The sequence below is a fragment of the Hylaeus volcanicus genome, chromosome 7, assembly GCF_026283585.1.
Source record: "Hylaeus volcanicus isolate JK05 chromosome 7, UHH_iyHylVolc1.0_haploid, whole genome shotgun sequence".
Taxonomy (NCBI): domain Eukaryota; kingdom Metazoa; phylum Arthropoda; class Insecta; order Hymenoptera; family Colletidae; genus Hylaeus; species Hylaeus volcanicus.
The window spans coordinates 1,491,873-1,518,010 of record NC_071982.1 but is presented as its reverse complement, the minus strand read 5'-3'; the positions used below and the strand labels follow the sequence as shown (position 1 = coordinate 1,518,010).

At 37.1% G+C, this 26,138-nt stretch overlaps 1 protein-coding gene across 4 annotated transcripts in view; it reads right to left on the bottom strand.

Moving 5' to 3' along the window:
* The window catches only part of LOC128880300 (putative polypeptide N-acetylgalactosaminyltransferase 9), a 356,839-nt gene that overhangs the window by 219,246 nt on the left and 111,455 nt on the right, over nt 1-26,138 (bottom strand). For 3 of the 4 annotated variants that reach the window (XR_008457791.1, XM_054130232.1, XM_054130234.1), the window contains exon 2: nt 24,290-24,348. The gene's annotated coding sequence lies outside the window, so the exon portion shown is untranslated. Of the gene's footprint in view, nt 1-853; nt 1,137-24,289; nt 24,349-26,138 lie in introns of those variants that run through there. The other variant, XM_054130233.1, reaches the window with a different exon arrangement.

Below are 26,138 nucleotides of genomic sequence, written 5' to 3'. Positions count from 1 at the left end.
AAATTCACAAATATCAGAACTTTACTCCAAAAATAAATGTGACGTTCACTCTTTAAATAGTGTAGTCTAAAGTTTTAAAAAATCTATTTTTTTGTACTCAATTACTGTGGATGGTTTTAATTGACGCCACAGCGTAACTTATTTTATTCTCTAACATTTCTTCTATCTTGCCTAACGTAAGAAAAATTAGACAAACTCTTATTAACTGCAACAAAATCACATTCTTAAACATCAACAAACCATAGATGTTAGAAAAAACCTATTCCTGCTCCGATTCAAATACAGTAGAGCCTCCTTCTTTTTATATTAAATTTCAATTTATTAAAATAGATGCTAACATAAAATAATTTTTGGAAAAAATATTAAAATTGCACTAAAAAGTATGAAATGATTTGTATTTCATTTATATTAAATGATATTGAATAATATTTTAAATTTCTATTTCCTTTACATTAAATTATGTTGAATAACCTATTCGTAGTCGGCATATTTTTTTATCTACTAAATCATTTAACTTTTTAATCATAAGTGTATAGAGTTTCAACTGTGTAGAGTTACGTTCTGTTTGTGCTCCAAATCACCGAAGCCCTTTTTTCGGTTTAAATTGAAGTATTAAATAGAATAATGCATGAAACAATTGAAATAAAATATATAATTTACATAAGTATAAATATATTTATTTATATGTAGTATATAAGAATTGTATACAAATATTCATAAACAGTCGAGGTACGTTTACTGTTAAACTCGTATACTTAAAACTGGAAACACACAGTTCTAAATTTGTTTCACTGGACCGTACGACTCCGTAAACCATCGATATCGAAATCACTATCAATATACACTCGCCTACCTGACGAGAAGCATGGATAACTCGACTCCAAAACGATCCAACGCCTCAGATGGTTGTGTTGATGGTAACGATGCACGCGCACTCCGTTCACCCGCGAAACGGCGAACAACCGGTGGTCCTCGCGTTAAAATCACTCACAAAAATCACGAATTCACTAAAAAATCAAGCACACGCGATCCAGGGAAGAGAACCGAGGTAGACAGGAACAATCGCCGACTAATGACCGTAATCCACACGGGGAACCGGCATACCTGGCGACGACCAGGCGTTAACTGAAAGCGTATGGCGGACGAAGAACGCCGACTGCCGGTCGCTACACCTGTGTGCCACGGATACGTAGAAGGAGAAGGTGGGCCGAGTAGGAGAAGCTGCTGGCAGAAGGAGAGGACCGACACTACCGATGTGACCTTTACACGAAAGATATGCCAGCCGATAAACGGTAAACGGCGTGTAACGCGACCAACAGCCGCTCGAAATTCAGTGGTGGAAGAAAAGTGGGATTGCGATCTTTCGGGTATTTATCGACACGCTTTTATCTTTCATGGGACGATGATTTTCTTGATTGCCGGTTTGGTCATTGACTTCCATGTTTACGAGGGACAATGACTAACGCGTATAGGTAATCGAGCGACCTAGGGATTTCTTGAACTTCCTGTGGAGATCTTGGAAGAGAATTCTTGTCGGAGGATTTCCCTTTCAGGAAGGAGAATTTATATTAAGGGGGGAGTCTGGTCCAGCTAATGTATTTTTCTAATGCATATAATTTCCAGATATAATTAATTTTTGTTATTGAAACTTTTTTTACGTATAAAGGGACGCTCTTATGATGCTCTTGTACTCTATATTCACTAAACGAGTTTAATAAGTACTGATAAATTTTCCAAATATTTATCACTTAAACTCAACAATAACAATTGGTAAATATAATAAATATATAATAAGTATAATATAATAATTGGTAAACATAATAAATATATAATAAATATAATATAATTATTGGTAAATATAATAAATGGAAATGGAAATGAAATTGAACAACCACCACTGTATTAATATAACAATAAGGACAATCTCCATCAACATTAATGCAATATAAAATCTATGATGCTCTTGTACTCTTGTATTCACTAAACGAGTTAAATAAGTACTGATAAATTTTCCAAATATTTATCACTTAAACTCAACAATAACAATTGGTAAATATAATAAATATATAATAAGTATACTATAATAATTGGTAAATATAATAAATGGAAATGAAATTTTGGTAAACATAATAAATATATAATAAATATAATATAATTATTGGTAAATATAATAAATGGAAGTGGAAATGAAATTGAACAACCACCACTGTATTAATATAACAATAAGGACAATCTCCATCAAAATTAATGCAATATAAAATCTATGATGCTCTTGTACTCTTGTATTCACTAAACGAGTTAAATAAATAAATAAATAAATAAATTTTCCAAATATTTATCACTTGAACTCAACAATAACAATTGGTAAATATAATACACAATATTTGAAAAACAGTTAATAATAAAACCAACCAACACTTCATACCTTTGTTCGCAATTGATCAGAATCATGAACGACTTCAATTATGATTAAATAAAAATTGTAATATCCTTATCTTACAGAACTCGCTCCTAAATCTTCACAAGCATCAATTCTACCAAAATTAGATCGATCTTCCAAAATATGTTTCGTTAATCAAGACTGACGTTTGCAGAGTCCAGCACATTGTCAGAAGTATAACGACCGTGAAATTTCTTCATATGAAGTCACACTTCGTCTTCGCCAAAACTTTGTTGTAACACCGAAGTTCATTACTTCGAGACTCTTTCGTCTTAAAATAAATTACGTGCGAGCACTCCTTTCAACAGGTGGAACCGCGACGGTTTACGGTTTAATTCCAGAAAGCGAAAAAGGAATGCGAGAAGATTCTTCTCTCTTATTGGAAAGATTGCAGGTCGAGCGATCATGGACCGAGAAGGTCTTCGGCTTTCGCGCAAAGGCCATCCGCGAGTGTTCCTTTTCTCCAGCCAGAACAGGTTTGCATATTCTGTTCGCACTTCACCCATACTTTTCGTATTATGTTCTTAAAGAGTTCTGCCCATCTAACCTTCGCTTTACGATCTTCGGGAAGAAACACGGGAAGAAGACGAGTACGCTTAGTGACTTCACATCTGCGTTCGTCTTGGTCATGCCAAATGTTTTTAATTGACGATCATCGATAAGCTTGTATATACAAACAGAATTTAAAGGAAGGTTCATAACGATGAAAAATTAGGTCTAGTTGTTAATAAGGTTAAGATTTCTGTCGCAAAAATAAGTCGTTATAACATTCATTGATGAAATTCATGACTCGTAACTGTTTGCTCGTGTCAGGTGTATGAAACCTCGATATATTTCAAAAGATTACGATACTCCACTTAGGATTGTGGTGGCACCTCCGCTACTCACCACCAGAGGGAAACCGCGCGATCCGCGTGTTTCTCGCAAGCATTCGCTCCCAACTACATTCATAGTATATAAGCCCTTCACGACCGAACTCCAAAAAACTAAAACTTGACAATTTAGATTAGAATAATCCTATAATATCATCTATCCCTTGCCAAATGGTATTCTAACACTTTGTGTTGAGAAAAGGATACCACTCTTCAGTGGTCCTCGGGCCTATAAACATCAAGGATTCACAACTTCAAAACGCTACAAGCAAAACTTTCGCTAATTCTCAGATCGCGAAATTCTAGTAACGGCTAAGTTTGGGACCTGGGGAAATGGCTGAGCAGCGCGATGCAACGCAATGCACCGTTCTGGGAAAACAGCAACGAACGAAACAACACGCTGCATGGGGCAGCTATGCGGCTTGCATGCCGCACATACGAAACGATTGCCTGTTTCATTACCGTGAGCCAGTAGTAGGTATTGCATCGACGGGCGAACAAATTGCTTCCTTCCATACGGTTTTCGAATTGCGGATACCATAAATACCGGGTCCACCTACAGGGAATTCGTCGGACGGAATTCATCGGCAGCCAGCGCCGCGGAGGAATCGTAAGTTATCGGAATCGCGGGAGGAAAATTGAACCGATGCGAAATAAAACGCCGTTTCGAACCGGCCCCGGCTCGTTCCTTTCTTTCTGTTTGGCTGTAAAAATAATGCGAATCGTCGTTGTTGCGCTATGGTCCGACCTACACTGCTGTTCAAAAGTTTTGGGATCTTAACAGTTACCATTTATACAAATAAAGATGTTTTGTTATATATTTGATTAATGCTGTTACATCCGGCCCTGCCGGTGTCCCTTTTCGAGATTTGATGTATGCGTATCCGTATATGTATTTCGATGCACGTGTACGTACCTGAATATCCGTATATTTAGTTATCCGGGTGTCAGCGTATTTAGACACTCGGGTACCCGGGTATTTCAATACACGTGAAGTAGGGATCTCTAGCTTACAACCGTTTCGTAAGCTACGCGTGTTTGATACTACAAAAAAAAGCGAATCAAACGGTGATTAGGTGGTGGCAATCCTAGTGACGCACCCAACGACAGACATCAGCCGTTCTAACATGATTAAATTAAAATTGAATATAATAAAAGTGATTGTTCCATTATATAAAAATTCCTTTATTCGATCACGTCTGTTTTCTAATTAGCGCGTGTATACCGGAGACTCTACCGTAATACATTTTTCAATAAATGTACTAATTCTCCGCGCACGAAAGCAGCTGCATTATCTACGAACAGCTCCCTTCCTCCATCCTCCATTCATATTTCATCGAGTAACTATTTACTCTTAATTTCTTATTATGAAACTCGCTGGAATAATTGGAGGGGGAGAAAATCGGGTAGAGAAAAATTACGCTTTCTCGCGAAAGGCTGATATCGATTGGTCAGGATTTAAACTCGGGACGGGACGAAGTCGTTCGAGGAAGTCCTTCTCCAGATTAAATTTCCCGGAATCGGGCAAATGAGACGAAGATCGTCGACCGTCCCCGGCTATCGATGCTCCACAAGTACATCCTTAATTCTGATTAAACGTAATCTTCGGAGGAAGAGAAGTGTGGCCCTATCGTCCGTACCCGAGGCGAGCGGCGAAAAGTTTTCGGATTCGTTCCGATGGAACTTGTGGAATCGAACGAGTTCGAGACGGGCTGGGATCCGGAATCGACTGGACATCCTGGAGCGAAACTCCGCTGTTTGCCAATTTCAAAGGGCACTTCGCGTGTAATCGTGGAAAAGTTTCGTACGTTCGACGCATGAGCGAACAAGAAACGGAATTATCTAGACGAGCTTCTCGCCGTTACACGAGAACGGAGCATGATCGTGAAAATATGAGCGGTAACAACGACGACGTTATACGTAAATCGAAAAGGAACACCGAAGGAACTGTAATCGGAACGATTTCAGAGAAGGTTATGCAACGAAGTTTCCAAACGGGTCGATGTGCTTGTACAACTTGATAGAGAATTAGTCTAATCTAAAAAGAAATCGAGCGCGATTTAAGTCCACTCTGGAATTTCGGAAAAAATCAATAATTTGTTCTTTTAAATGATACTTTAGGGTCTTAAAAAATGTACAGACCTCGCGCACACGCAAGAGTTGGAGAGATTGAAAATCAAGCGACAGCTGTTGATATCTTGTAAGAATATTTGATATCAAATATTCTTTATGTATAACTAACGATGGATTATCAAGCATAATGTAGATAATGGAAGCATTAGGTATATTAATCGGGTAAAATTGTTACAATTTCTGCGCTGAGATAGACGCGCGCCGCATTAAATTTTCAGTGTAATCTCTGTCTGATTCTACAAAAAAAGCTCGACTGGCTTCTCACCGACCAGAATAGGAAAAAAGGAGGAATACATTAATGTAGAAGGTAAACTGTATGGCAAACGTATAGAAGACTAAAAGAAAATCGAAAATTTCTATCGACAGATGCGACGTAAATCTTTAAACGCATTCTTCTCGAAACCATGTTTTTCAAACTGAACCCTACGTCTTTCCCTAACCAATCGTATACAATTTTTATAAATTGTTCAGTTTTTGTTCCACGCAAAAAATTGTGAAAGATTTTTTTTCGGCCGTAGAACCCCTTTTGCGAAAACTGGTATCGCTTCCAAAGATCTGGTGCTACCATTTTAAAAGGAAAAATTATATACAAAATGCTTTTATTCGCCCAAAAGAATATACAATTAGCCGCTTTAAACATATTTTGTATTTCGTCTATTATAGTTTCCTACAAAATTGTTAAAGTTATGCACATTTTTAAAGTGTCGTTACCCTTCAAGGAATATTCCAGTCTGGTTGCGAAAACAGTGAGGCATACTGAGAATTTTATATTCAATAGAGTAATCAGTTTAATATTAGACAGAAGTTTTCCCTGAGTTCTGTGTCGTAACATCGTCTTTCCTATAAGTTATTAATCAATATCCCAGACTATTCCTGTTACCGTCATTATCATAACAAGAAGACTAACAGGATTTCGAATAAGCAACGTCACTCCTTGCAACTGGTGTTGCATTCGAATAAATAATTGATTAGCCGCCCACAGTGTAGGCTTTCCTAGTAGGAAACAATGACATCACTTATCGATTTCTTGTAGCTAGTATTTAATTAAAATCCTATTATCGATGTCACGGTTGCTTATGAACTAACTGAGAAACCATCACCATTCGGTTAGAATTATAGGTAAACTTCGAACAATGCGAAGGTTAAACCATTCTCCGCCAACAACGAGAAATCTCATAGTTCAAATTGATTGCGATTACTCAAGGGATAAGTTTCTAAGTTCTGAAATTTCTAAGCTCCTGGGTTCCCGAGTTTCCAAGTTCCTAAGTTTCCAAGTTTCCAAGTTCCGAAGTTCCTAACCTCCTAACTTCCTAAGATCCTTAGCTCCTAAGTTTCCAAGTTTCCAAGTTCCCAAGTATCTAAGTTCCCAAATTTATAACCTTTTGAGTTTCTAAGATTCTAAGTTCCTAAGTTCCTAAGTTTTCAAGTTTCCAAGTTCCTAAGTTCCTAAGCTCCTAACTTTCTAAGGTACAAAAGGAAATACTCAGCCAACTACAAAAATAACATAATCAATGATTCATTCGAAACACTTTCCTCGAGAAACTCGATTCCACTGTATGTCGTTTCCTAATTGAGCAATCGATTTTCGTAATTCATTTTATCATGCACCAAGATTGCTACTGAATGCTTCTGAAGAGACTTGCTGCTGCCTTTTCCAATGGCAGCTACCCAACGCTTACCTAATTGCATTGGAGATTTCTACTTTCTTTCCTATGACCTCTGAACTTTACCCAATTATGTAGATGTTTCTTCTTTTTTCCTCTCTTTAATTTATTTCAGTTACTGTCATTTCATTTTCACATCACAGTAACGTAATACGTGACTCTCTGCAAATGTGAAAATGTAGAATTTCGCTTTCTCTGTCAAAAAGATCCCAAGTTTCCAAATTCCTGAGTTTCCAAATTCCTATGTTCCTAAGTTTCCAAGTTTCCAAGTTTCCAAGCTTCCAAGCTTCCAAGCCTCCAAGTTTCCAAGTTCCTAAAGTTCCCAAGTTTCAATCCTTATCCTAAGTAATTTAGTTCGCCCTCTGTGAATAAATTCTGACGAACGCTACAACTATAAACACACGTATGGTCAAATTTCAGCGAACAGAAAAAAACAAACAGTCTCTAGAAAGCTCGGAAGAATCGAAGTGGACGCAATCGGTGCTAATTCTGTTTTCCGATGCATATTTTACATTCGACGTCAGCGGAAATCGATATCGAATAGCCAGTCACAAAAATTGTTTAAATAAATGATCGCGTCCACTAACCGTCCGCCGTAAAATCGGATTCGTCGCGAAAACGTGCGTGAATATCCAATAGACCTATCGATAGCGGTTCCGGGTCTTTTAATACCCGTTCGGTCTGCGAATATCGCGTGTCGATACGTGCAGATGCTTCGAAAATATCGAGGCACCGTCGTAGGGCTGCGGTGGATGTCAACGAGCGAACTAGAGGCGGCCCGCGTCATCTTCCAAGATTTATGACCCACCGTCGCATCAGGATAGATGAGTTTACCTGTTCTAACTTTACGACCGAGTAACATAGCCTCTTAAATCACTGTCATAATTGAAGGGGTTGGAAGAACAATAGAAGACAGATGAGAGGAAATAAACGTTGGATTATAGAAGAAAAGACCTTGCCCGTAGGACGTTGACCGACGGAATCTTATCAGGCTGCGACATTATCAGAAAATTGCTGATCTGAAATTTCTCTGTTAAGGAGTTACGCCATTTTGATGACCAGAATTTTCAGGCTTTCTCGAGAATTTCTGTTTACAGGTTAACAAGATTTTATGTACATCGAAGTGCATTAATGTATTGTATAAGCATTTTACTATAAAATCATTTTTTTATATTCTTTATTTTTACAAAAATGGCGGTTTGGCAGATGAATCAGTCTGGAATAATATGCATTTATAAGTGAAAAAAATATCGATGACCTTGGATATATTGGAAAAATATATTGTATATTGCAGCGTATAGGCTCTTCCAAACCATTTAAATTGCAGTAAAATATTTTTTGTATCATCACATTTAGAAAAGATATTCAGGGGACCTGGTTTTGGTGTAGCACCCTATATAATAAGTTAAATATCTAGCAAGAAATAATGCAATCCTATTTGTAACTGAAGATCTGAAGGACATTTTTGTGAACAATCAGGATACAGTATCTACGTATTTTGAGATTATGAAACGGAAAGGAGATTATTTTCTGCAGACTTTCGATTATACTAAAAAGACTTTAATGGATTAATACATTTCCATGTTAAGACAGATTTCATCTAGAAACCCTAGCACGTGATTTAAAAAAAAAAATTTATAATAACATGCAACCTGTTAGTTTCAGAGATAAGATTAAATCGTATTAAATTTGACAATCATTACACCAACTTGCTAGATGAATAATCAACAGGGTGCGTTGTTATATGTACCAGTATATTATATATCCTACGTTATGATTGAATATATGGTACTCCTAAATGAGACCATGTGACTTTTAGTCCTAAATTTGGTCTTGCAATATTTTTCACATAATAACGAATACATTGAACGACTAATTGTAAATAGTTATGACTCATATATTATAAATTCTGAATTTATTTATCAAATAGCGAATGTGAAATTGTTTATCGTGAATTTTTTATTTGAATTTTGTTATCCAGACGGGCTACATTTTATTCGAATAATAGTCCAAGCTATATATTTATTTGAGTAAATTTTTATCATTTCATTACGAAACATTTAATTTTCAATTCAAATTCGACCTGTTAGTATAACAAGTAGTAGAACCAGTAGCGTCTCATTCATTTATATAAAAGATGAATAACAGTCCAAGCTATTCATGTATATTTATTTCAGTAAATTTTCATCCATTCATTATGAAACATTTAATTCTTCAATTCAAATTAGATCAGTTTGTTAGCAAGTAAGAGATACAGTAGTGTCTCTTTTATTCGTATGAAAGATAAATAATAGTCCAAGCTATTAATGTATATTTATTCGAGTAAATGTTTCAAATGTTATTTGAAATTTTAGTCCAGATAAGATTGTTGGCCATCTCTGTCCCAGCTTCATAGTCATCGATTCATGTCAGTTGCCGGTGGCAACTAAATTTGCCGGATGGCGTACGAAGCGACCAGATTTTTCATTTTCCTCCTCTCCTTTATACGTAATTTTTTCGTCCGCGCATGGGTAGTTCTGTCCTAGAACTACCCATCGAACGAGGTCCGCTCTCTTACATCACTTTTATGCCCGCCATTTTTCATACCGACCAAACGTTCCGACGAATGATGCATTATTTAGAACGCAATTCGGAGAGAGGCTAGCCGGGACCTCGTGAAACAAATGCGCGCCAAATGGGCCAAGAGCAATGAGCGTAGTTCAGCGTAGAGCACCCAAGAGTACTGAAACTTTTGCTTATACCACTAAAGGTCCGAGGACCACTGAACAAAACCATCCTTTCCCCAGTGCTACCAAAACCAGCGGTATGATGTTTGCAATAACTGGCCCTCTTCTCTTTATACAGTGAGAGTAATTCTCCTCAATTCTCCCTAAAATAATATTTGCGTGGCTTTTAATGATACGAAGACATACCTCGAGAGAAAAATATTTGGTTTAGGCATGATAGGCAAATCAAATATCTCAAGCTCATATTTTTCGAGATTTCAAGGTCACTGGCGTTTTTTAAACGGATTGAGGCATTTTCATTATTGGAGTTTTGTAAGAAATTTTCGCTTCTTAATTTTCTTTCCGGGAATATTAAAAGATAAAGTTTACACAATTCGATCAAATGCTCTTGAAGATATGCAGCGAAGAATTATCACAGAATTTGGTGATATCACCCGTGGAACTCTAAATAACGTGCAACATTCGATAAAAATAGGTTTAAGAAATTTTGTAACATTTTATTTTTATTTTGTAATTTTAATTTTATTTTGTAACATTTATTTAGCAGAGTTGTATACAAAAGTGTCCGATTTTCTGTAGAATCTAGACCATGTATTACCTTGAAAAATAAGCTGTGACCAAAGACAAATAAAATCCTTCGGTCGATCACGAGCTATACTCGCGTACTAATAGAAAATATTTGTTTTTTTTATTTCAAATAAAGCTATCATAAGTTATCTTGACCACCGCGAGGATAGTTGTTTTAAGGCCTTACATTTGAATATTTTTTTATGAAAAATTTATGATATATTGGTCAAATGATACTTTTTCGAACATCGTAAATTAAAATAATATAGTTTATTTTGTTTCTTCGAGAAAATTATTAAAATATATGCTTTTTTTGCCCTCAAAACCCAAGTAATACCTTAACTCCAGTCTCCAAGTCGTGTTAAAAACGTTTTCTCCTGTGTCATTTCTTACCACTGGAGTTTGATACATGAGAGGCCAAGAGTATCCAGCAGAATGTCGTTCCTCTTCCGGGACGATCGATTGACCTACAAACTTAATTTCGCCCCGAATCTTGCGGCTCGAGCGACGCGCCAAGTTGAAAGTTACGAGGAACGTGTAACTCTCCATTCTTCGGTGCACTGTTTCACTCGTTTCACCTCATAGGAAAACGAACATCGTGCGGGGAGCTTAAAAAATCGGAACCAAACTTTATTGGATGGAGTCTGTTTGAGAAGATTGAATAAGTGCTAATATCATCAAATAGAATTTATTTAAAGCATAAGTGTAATAAAGTTTCAATGCAAAGTATAATTTATTCGTTTTGTTAATTTATGTTTGTGTCGTAATCAGAAGTGTGTTATGAATTATCTTTACATTGAGTTATAATACAGAAGCGTCTACTGAAAATATTCTTACAGTTTGTTTAGGATGGAGTTTGTTTGTTTGTTTGAGAAGATTGAATAAGTGCTAATAATATCATATAGAATTCATTTGAAGCATAAATGTAATAAAGTTTCAATGCAAAGTATAATTTATTCGTTTTGTTTAATTTATGTTTGTGTCGTAATCAGAAGTGTGTTATGGATTACCTTTACATTGAGTTATAATGATGAAACTGTGGGAAGGTGGAACAAATTTGGACACTTTTCGTGATTAATATATTTAATAATTGATTAGAATATCAAGACATCATTAATGCCACGCACATGCCTTTTTTAACTTGATTCACTCTAACCTTTTTTCCTCACACGCATACCAACCTAACTCACTCTCCACGCCAGTGATGGGCAAAACCCTAGGCTTCGAATAAATCTGAAGTTTGCCGACATGTTTGTCTCGTTTCCTTCTTTGGAAAATGTTCAAAAAAGGAAACGAAACAAACATGTCGGCAAACTTCAGATTTATTCAAAGCCTAGGGTTTTGCCCATCACTATTCCACGCATACCAAAACCAACTCTCACAGAAACTTCTACTGAAAATATTCTTATTTTATCTCGATCGTGTTAAATTGACAGTTCATCTACTAGGTGTTCCTTCTTGAATCGGTATATGACTGTATTTTGTTTTCCATAACATGTCTCAAACGATATTTCGTATTGCCACAACTTTCATGAATCTCGCGCGAACGTTGCACATTTTTTCTAGAGAAAGACTATCACCGACGTCCGGAACATCGACCATACGCTATCATCCAAATTAACGTTAATTTTCGTTCCCGTATTCGCAACATAGATTGCCCAGCACAGAAACAAACATCAAATATACAATTCATCGAGATAATTGAATTTTCAATAGCGCTGCATTCACAATCAAAATCTACACTTGATTTTCAGGCGAACCCAGACGAGATCGATCTCCTCGCAATCGAGTATTCGAAACATCCCAACAAAATACAAATTGCACCGAAACAAATTCCAACGCGGTTCTTCACATTTTTATTTCTTTTTTTTTTTTTCATTTTTCTTTGTGTAACACGTCTACCCAAACAAAATAGAACAGACGCGAAACTCATCGACGCATCGTCGAAACGCAACGCAGGAAGCTGCCAATCAAAGCCGCCCGATAGAATATCGAAACCATCATTCGCGATATTTCTCATTTTTGCGCGGAGCTCGTCGAGGAAAGTAACAATCCGGCTCGTTTTTTAATCCGTATGTCAGTTGCATGGCTCGGCTAGAGCGTATGAATTTCACGCGCGAGGGAGGTGCATTATTTAGATGCAATTTTTTCCGGAATCACCGACACGCGAAGAAGGGAGCGCTAGACAGAGCGAAGTGAGAAGATTAATGTTTCGATCCGACATTCGAGCATGAACTTTCAATCTGCCCGGCTTCGTTCCTTTCTCGCACGTATGTAACATGTGTGTTGCGTGCGGCAAATAATGCTGGAGACGCGAACAAACCGCGTCGGGTACATTGTAAAACCCCGCCACTCTGCTCGCCTGAGCGTTTTTCAAAGCCACGGTAAGAACTGCGAGCCCGTGCATTAGTGTTCCATCCGTTCAAAGTATTTCCGGGGGAACCATGCGAAACTCTGCATGATGGGTTACTCGAAATAATTAGAGAATGAAAATTAAGAAACTTCTAGAATAACTACATAGCTAATTCTTATAATATTTATTTTAAATCTTTTGATACAGTCGATGGACTTCTTCAGGAGTAACAGGACTTGGCAGTAATAAACATCATTTAAAAAGCAGGAGTATAATAATGTGTGAGAACTTATTATAGGGTTGCATCATGCATGGTGATAATTAGTATTGATCTGTGGAGGTGGATCCGCAGACGAAGTGTATATTTTTGTTTTGTTACGGTTATATTACAAATATATTTTGTCTAACATTTATCAGTGACCACGTGTTGTTCTTTTCTTTTCGTTCAAACATAACCTATACCTACACTCATGGAGATATGTAGCGAAGAATTATCACAGAATGGGATGATATCACGCCTGTAACTCTAAATAACGTATACATTAAATAAAAATAGGTTTAAGAAATCATAATTAAGAAGAAAAGTATAATAACTGACGGAATATGTTGACTCTGTACGTTGCGGTATGATTGTGTAAGAATAACTTGTCATAAGGTTATCTGAGGGTCAATGTATTTTACTTTACTTTAATGTATTTAATTATACATGTTTATGTTAGAAAAGTAAAGTAAATTTAAAGTTTCACGCCACTATTCTCTAGAGGGCGTTTATATATTATTTTATATTTCTAAGAAAACTCTTTGTTCTTTTGTGATATCATTTTTCCCTTATGTTATGGATACATTCTAAATTGTATGATTTAATAGATAGATATTAAAAATATATTTCCAAGAAAGAGGAACCGGGAAAAGGCCAGTTAGTCTAGTGTTAGCCCGGACTCCTTAGAGACCACTCATATTAAATGAACTTTTTATTATAACTTGTGTTTTTCCTTCAACCATCCCACACATATTTGGACTGTCGCAAAATGAATGAAATCGTTAATCACTGTGGAGCAAGTAGTAAATTAAACTTTACCCCAACATTGGTTATAATGCCTGTAATCTCTCTTCACGACGCTTACCCAAAAACTATGAATGTAAATTCAAGTGGCTGCTCATGGTCATTGAGTGGTTATCCCTACCACAACACTTCACTAGTCTGGAATTCTGTCTCTATTCATCCTATTCGCCTACCAACCGTCCATTGAAACGTTCTTCAATGGGTTTTGTATGAAGGCATTCACATCGTTCGTCACCATCACTCCTAGTGGTCTCTACAAAGTATGTTTGACTGTTTGACACGATCTTTCTTAAAGTACGATCTCTATCGATGTATGATAGATATGATATCGGATAAAGAGAAAGATCAATGGTTCGAAGAGGACTACATCTGTAGCCCTTAAAATTTTGTTTAGATGCAGCAGTGCATATGCAATTCTTCATCTTCTTCGATAAAGATATTTTTCGAAAATATCTCGATAACTAATAATTTTTTTGCCACGGTACCCTAATCATTTTTTACGTAGAACGAACAGAAGAATCGATCTGTGTCAAAAAAAATATGCATTTCTATTTAAAGAAATGACACAATTGTTAATTGCACATGCACTGCTGCATCTAAAAAAAATTTTAAGGCCTACAGATGTAGTGCTCTTCGAGCCATCTATCTTTCTCCTTTAACATTTTGTCGTAAATGCAATAATAACGGAGTTATGACTTGAAACAATTGCGTGGACCACCCTGTATAACGTAGCAGATTTTCATCCGCAGTTCTGTTCGTAATAATTAAAGCCATATTGTCCAACAGGTATAAACGGCTAATAGACTCGGTTCATCGAAAATGTAGAGGTTTATCGACTCGAATTCTCGATTGGTAATTCAGCGTGGCGCTTAATTAACCTACGGACACTAATGGGCGTGGGGCGGAGCGTTTAATCGGTAAGACCGCGTACGCAACGCGCATGAAGAAAGATCAAGTAATCCGAGCTACGTAATTAAACTGGGAGTCATTGTGTCGACCTCGTTTCAGACGTTTACCTCTCCAGGGAGCGTGATGTGCCGTCATTTTTCAATTTCCCTTCGACGAGAGACTATTCACGCTATTCGTTAAACCAGCATTGCTCAAACTTTTCCAACCGTGGCTCATTTCCTAGGGAAGCACTCGACTTATCCCTGGTTGATTTTAATCTACCTTTGCACGATCGCAAATCCCAGCTCCCTGCCTCCACGTGTAAAATATCAGGCGTATTAGCTAGATAAGTTTGAAAATACAAGTAATTAAATGTGGGAAGTATATCTCGTTTGATCATTGGAGCAACAATAATTGCAGTTCGTCCTGGAACTGGTGATGAAGTTTTCGGTAAGGCTTTGTGGAGTCTTAACTTACACGTGCTTGGAAGTTAGAAACTGTTTACGGATATGTGGAGACTTCAGATCAAACTCTGCAACCGGGAAGATCTTTAATTAATGAACATGTAGTGTCTGAAAGGAGAAATAGCGAAGTTTAATTAATGTTAGGGAGACTGAGGTCTAAGCTGACACCACGAATTTCTAGATTATGCTAGCTTCCTTTGATTTATTGGATTACCAAATTTTACTTAATTTATTTACGAGTATCTAATCTAGACGCCAAGAGCATGAAAAATTATCCGTCATCATGTATACAGGGTGCTGCAAAAAATGAAATTGACGAAATTGTCGGCACTTGAATGGGAACATTCAGAACGCAACTTATAAACACTGACATAAACATCGCATGCGATGAAAGCAAGTAAGTCAATCATAATACTAGCAAACAAAAATGTTTATATGTCAGAAACGGTTGACCTTTGGACCTATGTCTACTAAAGCTTTTTTACTCAGTACAGTGTGCCCTATACATCATGTAAATATTGAATACTTTTTTTTTAAACACCCTATTTTAAACGCTATATACATAGCGTTGGAGCTACCACGTATCTTTTATAGAAGAGATGGTCGATTCCAACCTAACCTGAAACTACTTTCATGAATATCTCAACACGCCTGCAATATTTTCTAAATTTAAAGACACTTTTCCAATGTAAACCGCATATAAGCTTTCGAATAAAACCAAAATCACTAAAATCGGTCCACGTACAACTGAGATATGGTAATATCATGTCATGAATCTAGCGTACTAGATAGTGAGTGTACCAATTACCGAATTTTCTTTGTAAAAGACACGGTAGAAATTAATTATTTGTGTATCGATTTCGAAACACAATACAGTGTCTATCATCTTACAAGCACGTCTATTAACCGCCCGTGACGTCGGAAAACACGCTCCTCATTATTAGGAACAGCGCGGTGGATGACGTGCGATGTTGCGCCAACTTCAGCTGTTACTGTTTGGTCTCAATGGAACTACTCGCAATGTAACATGACGCAACCTAATTACACGAACACAGTATCTGAGGATATTAATTAATTATGGCATTAATTAATTACCGATAGCCAATAATAAACGAATCAATTGATATGGGAGTGATCTGGTACACGGGCCTGTGTTGAAACTGTGAATTCACAAAATGAATAATACCTGTATTACTCCAAATAATTTCAAAATCTGAACAATGATACCCTATGCTCTTATAAAGTTCTCTTGTCCACTATCGATTATTTCAATTTCATCGATGATGAATCTGACTTTGAATACGTACAGAAAATAATCAATTTACTGTGGTTCGTGAATATTTCGAAACCCACGTGTTTAAGGGAGAATTTAAGGAGAGTTTGGTCCAGCCAAGAGACTTTCTTCCAATGTGTATTTTTTAAGATATAATTTATTTTGGTTCATGAAACATTGTTTATGTATATAAGGGTACGTTCAGAGAAGAAAATTTGACACCAAGGATTTGATTTGAATATATGTATACATACAGAGTTAGCAGCCGAATATGTTCGGCCAAAAGAAGTCGATATTTTGAATGTTCTAGATTAGAATAACGCCTTAAGAGTTCATGACTTACGAGAATATTTGTATGAAGCATGGCGAGGTATCGTATCTCTCCGGGTACTCTAATTCCCTCTGCCATGCACTGTCTCCCTTAGCTTTACTCTGTCACTAAACGATAATATAATAATGTGCTCATCTCTTACTTGTAGTCGCTACTTGGCTTTTCCTATTCCTCTGCCTTTCTCTGCCTCCTTCACGCTTCCCTTTTCCGTCTCACCCAGTCCTCCTTGGCCATCCAATCGCCTTCTATCACTTTCTGGATCACCCTGTCTGTACCTATCTCCCTCAGCCACCTAGTTACACCATGACGTTCCCTAGAGCTTCCTGGTCCTCGCTGCCTGTCCTTGTCTCGCTATCCCTTACACCTCGAGCAGTCATCGTACCTCACTCTACTTGTTCCTGGCTCTGGCTGTTTCCTAACTGTTCCAGGTTCTACCTGTCCTACAGACGACCTAGTATGTCCCCGTCTCTACCTATCTGTCACACTCCAACTTCTACCTCACTCTATCAGCAACTGCTCTCGCGATCTCTGAGATTCTCGTTGGATCCCCGGGCTATATCGGTTCCATAAGTATATTCTTTTGTTTAACGCTATGTTTGGGGACATTTCTTATCATATTTCTATTACTGAAATAATGCTTTAATCCATTCACTGCCGGGCAAATTTATATTTACGAAGCGATTTGCCTTGGGCGTCAAAATGTGATACAGGTGTCTAATCTAGATTCTTATTTTAATAACGAAAAGTGATATTACATTTGGTGTTGTTGGAATATATGACAAACGTCAATCGATATTTGATATACTGGACGCGTAATAGGATGTGTTTAGAAAAACATCCTTTGCATGAATGAGCATGTGCGTTAACAAATGGTCCCTTTCTAGGCCGACCAATCTTGGTCGGGTCCCTTGTAATTGGATTTTTTTTCCAGTCAATTAGTTCTTTGAAAGATTCAGTGCGGTACATACGTAGCTGACTTGATATTAAGAGCATATAAAATGAAGTCTAGTTTATCAAATAATAACACATTTATTTAATTATCTATTTTCAATAGTTGCTTTAGAAAGGAAATTTACGATCTACTTTTGCAATAATTCGTGACTCAAAAGGCTATAAATTTATTATCCTTGACTAATCGCGATCAATTCGAATAAACTTGGAAACTTAGAAACTTGGGAACTTGAAAATTTGGACACTTACGAACCTAGGATCTTAAGAATTTAAGAACTAAGAAGCTTAGAAATTCGAAAGGGTATAAACTTGGGAGCTTGGAAGCTTGGAGACTTGGGAGTTTAGAAGCTTGGAAGTTAGGAAGCTTGGAGACTTTGGAGCTTGGAAGCTTGGAAGCTTGAAAGCTTGGAAACTTGAAAGCTTGAAAGCTTGAAAGCTTGAAAGCTTGGAAACTTGAAAGCTTGAAAGCTTGAAAGCTTGAAAGCTTGGAAACTTGAAAGCTTGAAAGCTTGAAAGCTTGGAAACTTGAAAGCTTGGACGCTTGGAAACTTGGAAGCTTGGAAACTTGGGAACTTAGGAACTTTGGAACTTATCCCTCGAGCAATTACAATCAATTTGAACTACGAGACATCTCGTGGTTGACAGTGAATGTGTTAATAAACAAAGTTGATTTAGTAACATTAATTAGGAAACTTAGACAAAAATTAATTTAGATATATCCTTGCTTCCTTATATGGATGAAAGTCAGTGTAAGTAGTTGGCAAAAAGTGTAAACAGTTTCTGTAAAACGTAAAATTTGGAATGTGTAAAAATGACTGTGCTTCGCAAATCTAATGCTAAATAAAAGAGGAAAAATAAGAAAGACTGAAAATAATTTATAAACCTAATATTTTCAACAAGTCTGCAGAAAACGAATGTATTTCTCCAAAAATAAATTGTCCCACTTCAACTGATGTGGCTGAAAACCAGACACCGTTATTAGAATGAGAATTGCTCACCTGTCCTCAAGTGATCCTAATAAATAAAGTGTCGCGTGCAGGGGCAAAGGCTCTGAATTCAGAGAAAACTAAGAAAACGGGAATACGATAAAGAGTATGGAGCACCATCAGTCATGTTGCATCCCATTTATGGCGATCGAGGACGTTCCCATCTCCTTCCTTAATGCCGATAATATTTCAGTGACGAATCGAACGAAGGTGGAGGACGGAAGAAGTTGCAAGAACCGTCGATAGTCATTGTCTGGATACCTGACGATGAATTGCTCCGAAAATTAATCGTCGATCGGCGTAAGCAAAGATCGTATCTCGAAAGTTGTGGAAGCTGGAAGGAATTTATCAGTACCTAGCTACCGAACACCTCAGCATTTCAAAAATTAGTTTATTTCCGCGGAACCTTGAAGGACTTGGGCGTCTCAAATTTCATTTTGCATTGAGACTGTCATGTAATTGTTAAAATCCAACTTCCTAATTAATTTTAGTAGATCGACTTTGTTTATTAACACATTCACTGTCAACTACGAGATGTTTCGTAGTTCAAATTGATTGTAATTGCTCGAGGGGATAAGTTTTTCAGTTCATAAGTTCCCAAGCTTCCAAGCTTCCCAGCTCCCAAGTCTCCAAGCTTCTAAACTTCCGAACTTCCAAGCTTCCAAGATTTCCAACTTCCAAGCTTCCAAGACTCCAAGTTTCCAAGCTTCCAAAATTTCAAACTTCCAAGCTTCCAAGCTTCCAAGCTTCCAAGCTCCTAAATCTCCAAGATTCCAAGCTTCCAAGCTTCCAAGCTTCCAAGCTTCCAAGCTCCAAAGTCCCCAAGCCTCCAAGTTTTCAAGTTCCCAAGTTTATAACCTTTTCTAAGCTTCTAAGTTCCTAAGTTCCAAATTTCCAAGTTTCCAAATTTATTCAAATTGATAAATTTTAGTGTAACTGCACCATTTCTAATGACATTTAACTATTTAACGCTTTTTACGGAATCTCTAGATAAAAATCTTATCTAAGAAGGGCGAGGGGAGGTCCGAGAAATCTTATCTCTTCTTAGATGAGGGTTGAGTGAAAAATGACGAGAATTATCGTTGCGTAATTAATGAACGGTTCCTAACCTGCAAAATTATAAATAAAGTCGACCTGACTACCCCCATTAGATATCCACGCATCATATTTTCCACGAAAGGCTTTCTTTCCCTTCTCGTGCTCTCAGCGACGCCTTAAGACTAATTCGAGCTGTCCGCGCCTAATAGAGACGGACGATACCATATGCAACGAGGAATACACGTAATCAGGGAAAAGTAACGATGTTTAATCGCCCTCGCTTCAGGAATACGAATCATCAATTTCTTACCGCGGAGGGCTACTAGGCCGATGTGTCTTCCATAACGACAAATAATGTTCCACTATCGATCACGACTTGGTCAGGTTTTACAGCCCTTTCAAGCATACACGTTCCACACTGGACGATACGAGGAGTCTAATGAACTCGACGACGCGCGGCTCTATCACTCTTTCCGCCTTCTTTTTCTCGCGGCTGCTGCAAAAATTCGCGCCATCATGCAGATTTATGCCCGCAAAACGCAAACTTTATCCGCGAAAAGAACTGCTCGGGATCGTTACCCGCCGCAAGAACGTTATTAAATGGCCAACCGATTTTTCCGACGCATTTTAACGCAAAGTTATGGCAAACATCCACCGCCGTTTCTTTCATGGGACGAGCAATATTTCACGATCCTTCTGCCTTAAAATAACGACATTTTTTTTCAAGAAAGTTGATCTAGAGTGTCTGACTTAAACTTGGAAGTTCGATGTTAAAAATAGCGAATAGGTAGAAGTAACAGTTCGAGATATAGAGACATATGAAACAGATTTTAGAACTAAGTGGATTGAAATCACTTTTGAGTCACATTTTGAAGCACATTTGAATCACGCGCGACCGTACACGCGATCTTCTTTCCACTTCTACTTCTTATGTTATATACGATTAGTTCGTTTCTCAGTTCCTTCTTTTCTATTATCATTCAAACATTAAAGTAATATTTAAGTTTATATGTATCCATATATATTTAATAAATATATTTAATCATAACCCAACAGTTAATCCACGTCCTCAAATAATTAACAGGTATATTTATGGAGAGTAATTGGAAGAAAACAAAAATGTGAAAAGTGCCGAGGTACAGGAGAAATAAATAAATATATTATATAAAGATGTGCCACGTGTCTACGGAGACCAAAAGCACAGAACACAGTGTGTCATTTTTTAACCGACTTGTTGTTAGATGAAACAAGGTGCTCAAACAAGATATCAATGGTGAAACGGTTTGCGGTGGTCGACATCCATTCTTTATGAACAGGTAATCGCGTCGTTATTAATATTCATATCCAATATATGAGGTATGTGTATCACGGGTGTCTGTTATATCCTGCACACCATACTTCCATAAAGGGATTACGTAAACAATAATATTTACAGGTTTCTCGATCGCTGCAGACCAAAGAAAACATATCGCGTGGTGATTTCGTTCATTTTATCTTCTTTCAACGAAAATTTCTTCTCTCTAATTTATAAATTAATTTACATAATTGTTGGTCGCGAGCGTAACCATTTGTGCTTATTTTCTAACAATAACGGTTTCAAAACATAACCTAAATTAAATGAAATCTTCACTCTATATTAATCACTAATTCATTTTCCTCGCAATTTCGGTATATATTCATTATTTTCAATTCTTTTACATTTATTACCAAGCCACTATCCTCATCTTTTATTTCCAATTCATACAGTGGGTGTAGAAAGTATTCGTACACCGATCAATTTCCCAAAAAAATTTTGTGTGATGAAATTAACAAAAAAATGTGAAAAGTGTGTAAAAGTATAGAAGCAATAAGTATTTGTACGATTCTTATGACGAACCATTTACAGTAGAGTTTTGTAACGTAAACACATTAGTTTATTGCTCCGTACGAATTAGAAAACATCAAATTTCCAGGAAAGTACTTTTAAAAATGACTCTAATAGAGGAATTGAAGAAGATCCCTCTTCGAATAACTAATAATTTAGTTAATTTAACGCTTAGAAAAGTTGCAATAATTATAAAATCAAAAGGAAATCCCTCGAAGGAAGTATTATATACTTGTAAATTAATGTAAATTTCTTTTTTTTTTTAATGAAGGTTAAAAAATTAAACAGTTGTGCGAATTGCTTCAACATTTCTATCGATTAATTGTTTTTTTCTTGTTAATTTCGCAACTTACATAAATAGCTTTTTTTTGTACTCTATCTATTCTAGAGATTTCCGAGAATATGTAGAATGTCATTGTTTATAAAAAATAAGTTAATAAATTACAATGTTACATAGTTCTTTTGGAAATTGATCGGTGTACGAATACTTTCTACACCCACTGTATAATAAAAACTCGTGCACGTCCAACAAAAACATAACCTATATCTACAGCGTTGAACAAGAGTGACCCGAACCGTCCACCTGGCACCGTGGCCCAGAGATACTCATGAGGTGATACTTTCTTTCGGGAACATTATTTAGTGGAAAGTACTTATTCACGAGTTGCAGTGAACCGGCCATTATAACTCTCGGGGGGTAAATAACCGCACAGTTTACCCCCGCCATATCGCTCGTTTTCATAAATCGAGCCACGAGATCTCCCCTCCTTGGACAAAGGTACGACGAATGTTACTCGCGAGATAGACTATATCAGTCGCGGTTGGAGGAGGGAAGAGACTTGATAATGAGCTCAAGAAGATACGAAGGTATCGTAGAATAAATCCCTGGCTTGGAATGAATGATAAATACGCGGTGGGCGGGGTGAGGGGGGGGGGGGGGCAGGAGAAGAGAAACGATGCTTGAGGAACACCGCCACAGCGGTGTTATCGAGGTCGTTGAATATGAGAACACAGGAGGAACTAACCAGGGAGAAATATAATACACAGCGCTGTTCTCTTGACCCTGGTGCACAACGGCGCTTAACGAGCTGACGATCTTCCGCGAAACGCTCCATTTGTATTCTACTTTTTCCCCCAACAGGGTGAAAGACGAGATTTACACCGCTATGTAATTATGGTTACCTCCGACAGGACGAGAGTTAGGCATTTAAATGACTCGAAAAACATCCACGCAGTGGAGAAGCAAAATATGTATATGTAGATCGATGACATTCGATAACGTCATTCACACGTTAGTATACAGGGTGTCCCAAAAGTCGGGGAGGAGCCGGAAATGGGGGGTAGTTGAGACGATTCTGAACAACAATTTCCTTTGCAAAAATGTCGGATGGGGCTTCGTTAAGGAGATATTAAGAGAAAACCCCGACCAATCAGAGCGCGCGTAGACCGTTCGAGCGGCCGCGGTAGAGAAGGCTACGCGCTAAGCGGAGAAAAGACATCAACAATAGACAGCGACAAAAACATACCGCGCGCGAAGTAAACACAGCTGTTCGACAAGTCGAAATAATAACACAGCGAATGCGTCTCACCGATAAACATAGGCAAGTTCGGCGAAGCGGCCGAAATTAGTGTATAAGGTGTTCGACAAGTCGAAATAATAACACAGCGAATGCGTCTCACCGACAAACAGACAAGTTCGGCAAAGCGGCCGAAATTAGTATACAGGGTGTCCCAAAAGTCGGGGAGGAGCCGGAAATGGGGGGTAGCTGAGACTATTCTGAACAACAATTTCCTGTGCAAAAATGTCGGATGGGGCTTCGTTAAGGAGATATTAAGAGAAAACCCCGACCAATCAGAGCGCGCGTAGCCTTCGCGGCCGCTCGAACGGTCTACGCGCGCTCTGATTGGTCACAAGTGATTAAATAATTATATGAAATTTGTTCGAGATTTCTCAGTAATATGACTATTAAATATTAAACTCTCCTTTCATTTTATACTATCTTTATCTAATTCCGAAAAGCACACTGTACACTGTACAATACTATTGGTAAAATAAATATATTAGCTAAATCAAAATGTATGCGCTTTCCTTAACGGTAAAATTGTACAAAATATGATGTACCATACGTGGCCTAAGACTTTTGCACAGTGCTGCATGTGAAAACGAAAACCTTATAATAAATATACATACACATACACTTACTGAAAATAAAATACTAATCTCGTTATTGTATTTCACGAATTATATTCTCTATGTATTATTAATTAATCTCCATACTGAGTGACTTAGAGCCAATACGTACGCAGAATATTTGAAAAAGAAATTTTTATTTCAGACATCATTATTTGCAACACAATCCCATTGTGGAATTAAATTTTAAAACATCGAAGCTTTGGATTATTAAATTTCCTCAACCCTCAAGCCGAAACCACTACTAATCGAGATATCGAGTAACAAGATTCTCCGCGATTTCCTTTGCTATAATCAGTAAAATCAATCAAAAGAAGCCACATTGATTTCCATTCTCACTCCGGTACAATAGTTAAGCAATTACGCTAAAAGTTCCCCGACCAAGATTCTCGTAATTAGCCACAGCGGAAGTACGACAGAATCGACGAAGGATTTATTAGCTGAAGCCTAGGGATAATCAATTTTTCCAATGTCCAAGTGCTCACCGTTTTGCAGCCGAAGTTCCAGTGCAGGCTCCTACGAAGCTTTCCAGACCGTCTCGACTCTGAAACAAAAACGAAAATAACCGATTAGTCCGACGGACTTGGTCGAGATTTTATCGAAATTATTTCTACGCTTTATCTCGACGAAAAATAAGTTTGTTCCCGTCCAGGGTGGCGCAACGCTGCCGACCGGATTAAAAATTCAAAGGTTGGTACGGATGGACTGCGGAGAAAGGCAGGGAGACCGAGAGAGAATTGAAAGAGAAATCGAACTCCTAAGTTCTAACTCGGTTGCGGCGTGGACGAAAAAGCACCCCTGACCTTCGTACACTCCGGAGACGATCACTCCTTCCCTCTTTCATCCCCAGGGATTCTTTGCCTTTCCCTCTCGACAAGAAGTTTCATTCGTCTCCCGCACTTCCAGCCTTTTTCCCTTCGGAACCGGCGAAGAAATGTATTACACCCGCCCCGTGTGATACTGTCTGAAGTCCACCCTTCTGCAGGGGTGCGATCTCCCACTGTTTGCCGTTCGATGTGTATTTATTATGAAACATCGAGAAACAATGGGTCGAATGTTTCTTTTGTTCTGTTCGCACCATTTTCGCCACCCGAATTTTTAGGCTTCTTCAAGAATTTTTATTGAAACAATAACGAGATTTCATTTAGATTTTAGTACATTCATGTATTACAGAAGTAATCGACTAAAAAATTTTTATTTTCTTCGTTTTTAGAAAAAAGCGGCTTGAAAGACGATTTGGTGAAACGTTTAAAAAGTAAATGATTTTGCTTCGGACATGGTAACTCTAATCAGGTTCAAACAGAAACAGTGAAACAAAATTAGTTTCCTTAGTCCAAAAGCTACTGAGATACGTAGCCGTTTCTAAAATATTAGATGTTTAATAAAATAGTATTGTTCCAAAATAAAATATACAAATTTAGCTTAAAATTGCATAGAAAATACAAATGTTAATATAATTAAAAAATCATACGTATTTCATTGAAAAAACATATGACGATTACGTAAAAAGAGAATCTAGTCGATTGATTGAAAATTGGCCAGAGTGTCCATCGATTTTGAACATGCTGTTGATTTTTAATTAACGGCATATCGTTTCTATAAATATATGGAGTACTTTCAACAAAAACAAATTCGATTTTTGTAACGACCAAAGTGCTGTAACGCCTAAACCTGTTTTCGGAAAGAGTTGAAAAGAAATTTTTAAGTTTTACATAAATATGCAAGAAATGTTTGTTTTAATCAAAAAAGAATTCTTTCAATTTCTTCACGAAATAATAAATCAAAGATATCTGAAATTGGTTGGTGATAATTATTGCAATAACAAAAATAGTAGCAAAGGTAATATCTGTATAACACCTTTAATATTTGAATGTTTATTAACTCGTTTGGATCCTCGTTAAGGTATGCAAATAAATTAGATAAAGAATATGTACTATAAGTAGACCGCAGATTTGTATGCATTTATGGGAAATTTGAATGTGCAAGAAACTACAAAATGCACACAGTATACAATAATATAAAAAAAATATTGAAAATAAAGATCATATTATAATCTGTGCAAAGTAAAATTAATTCCTATTTAGGTTTAATTTTTGTAGGTACGTTTGCAAAGATTTCATTTTCTATAGAGGTCCGCAGTATAATCACAAGCGTGAACAAAGTAGCACATACATATAAAGTACCAATCAAAACAGGAAGAAGGAAAGATAGGTGCTATCTGTAATACTAATGCTGTACGACGAGTAATGAAAGAGATATAGCTGCTAAGAGCATATAAAAAAATAAATCTATTGTGAAACATGCTAGGAATACCTTATATAGCAAGCAATTTGT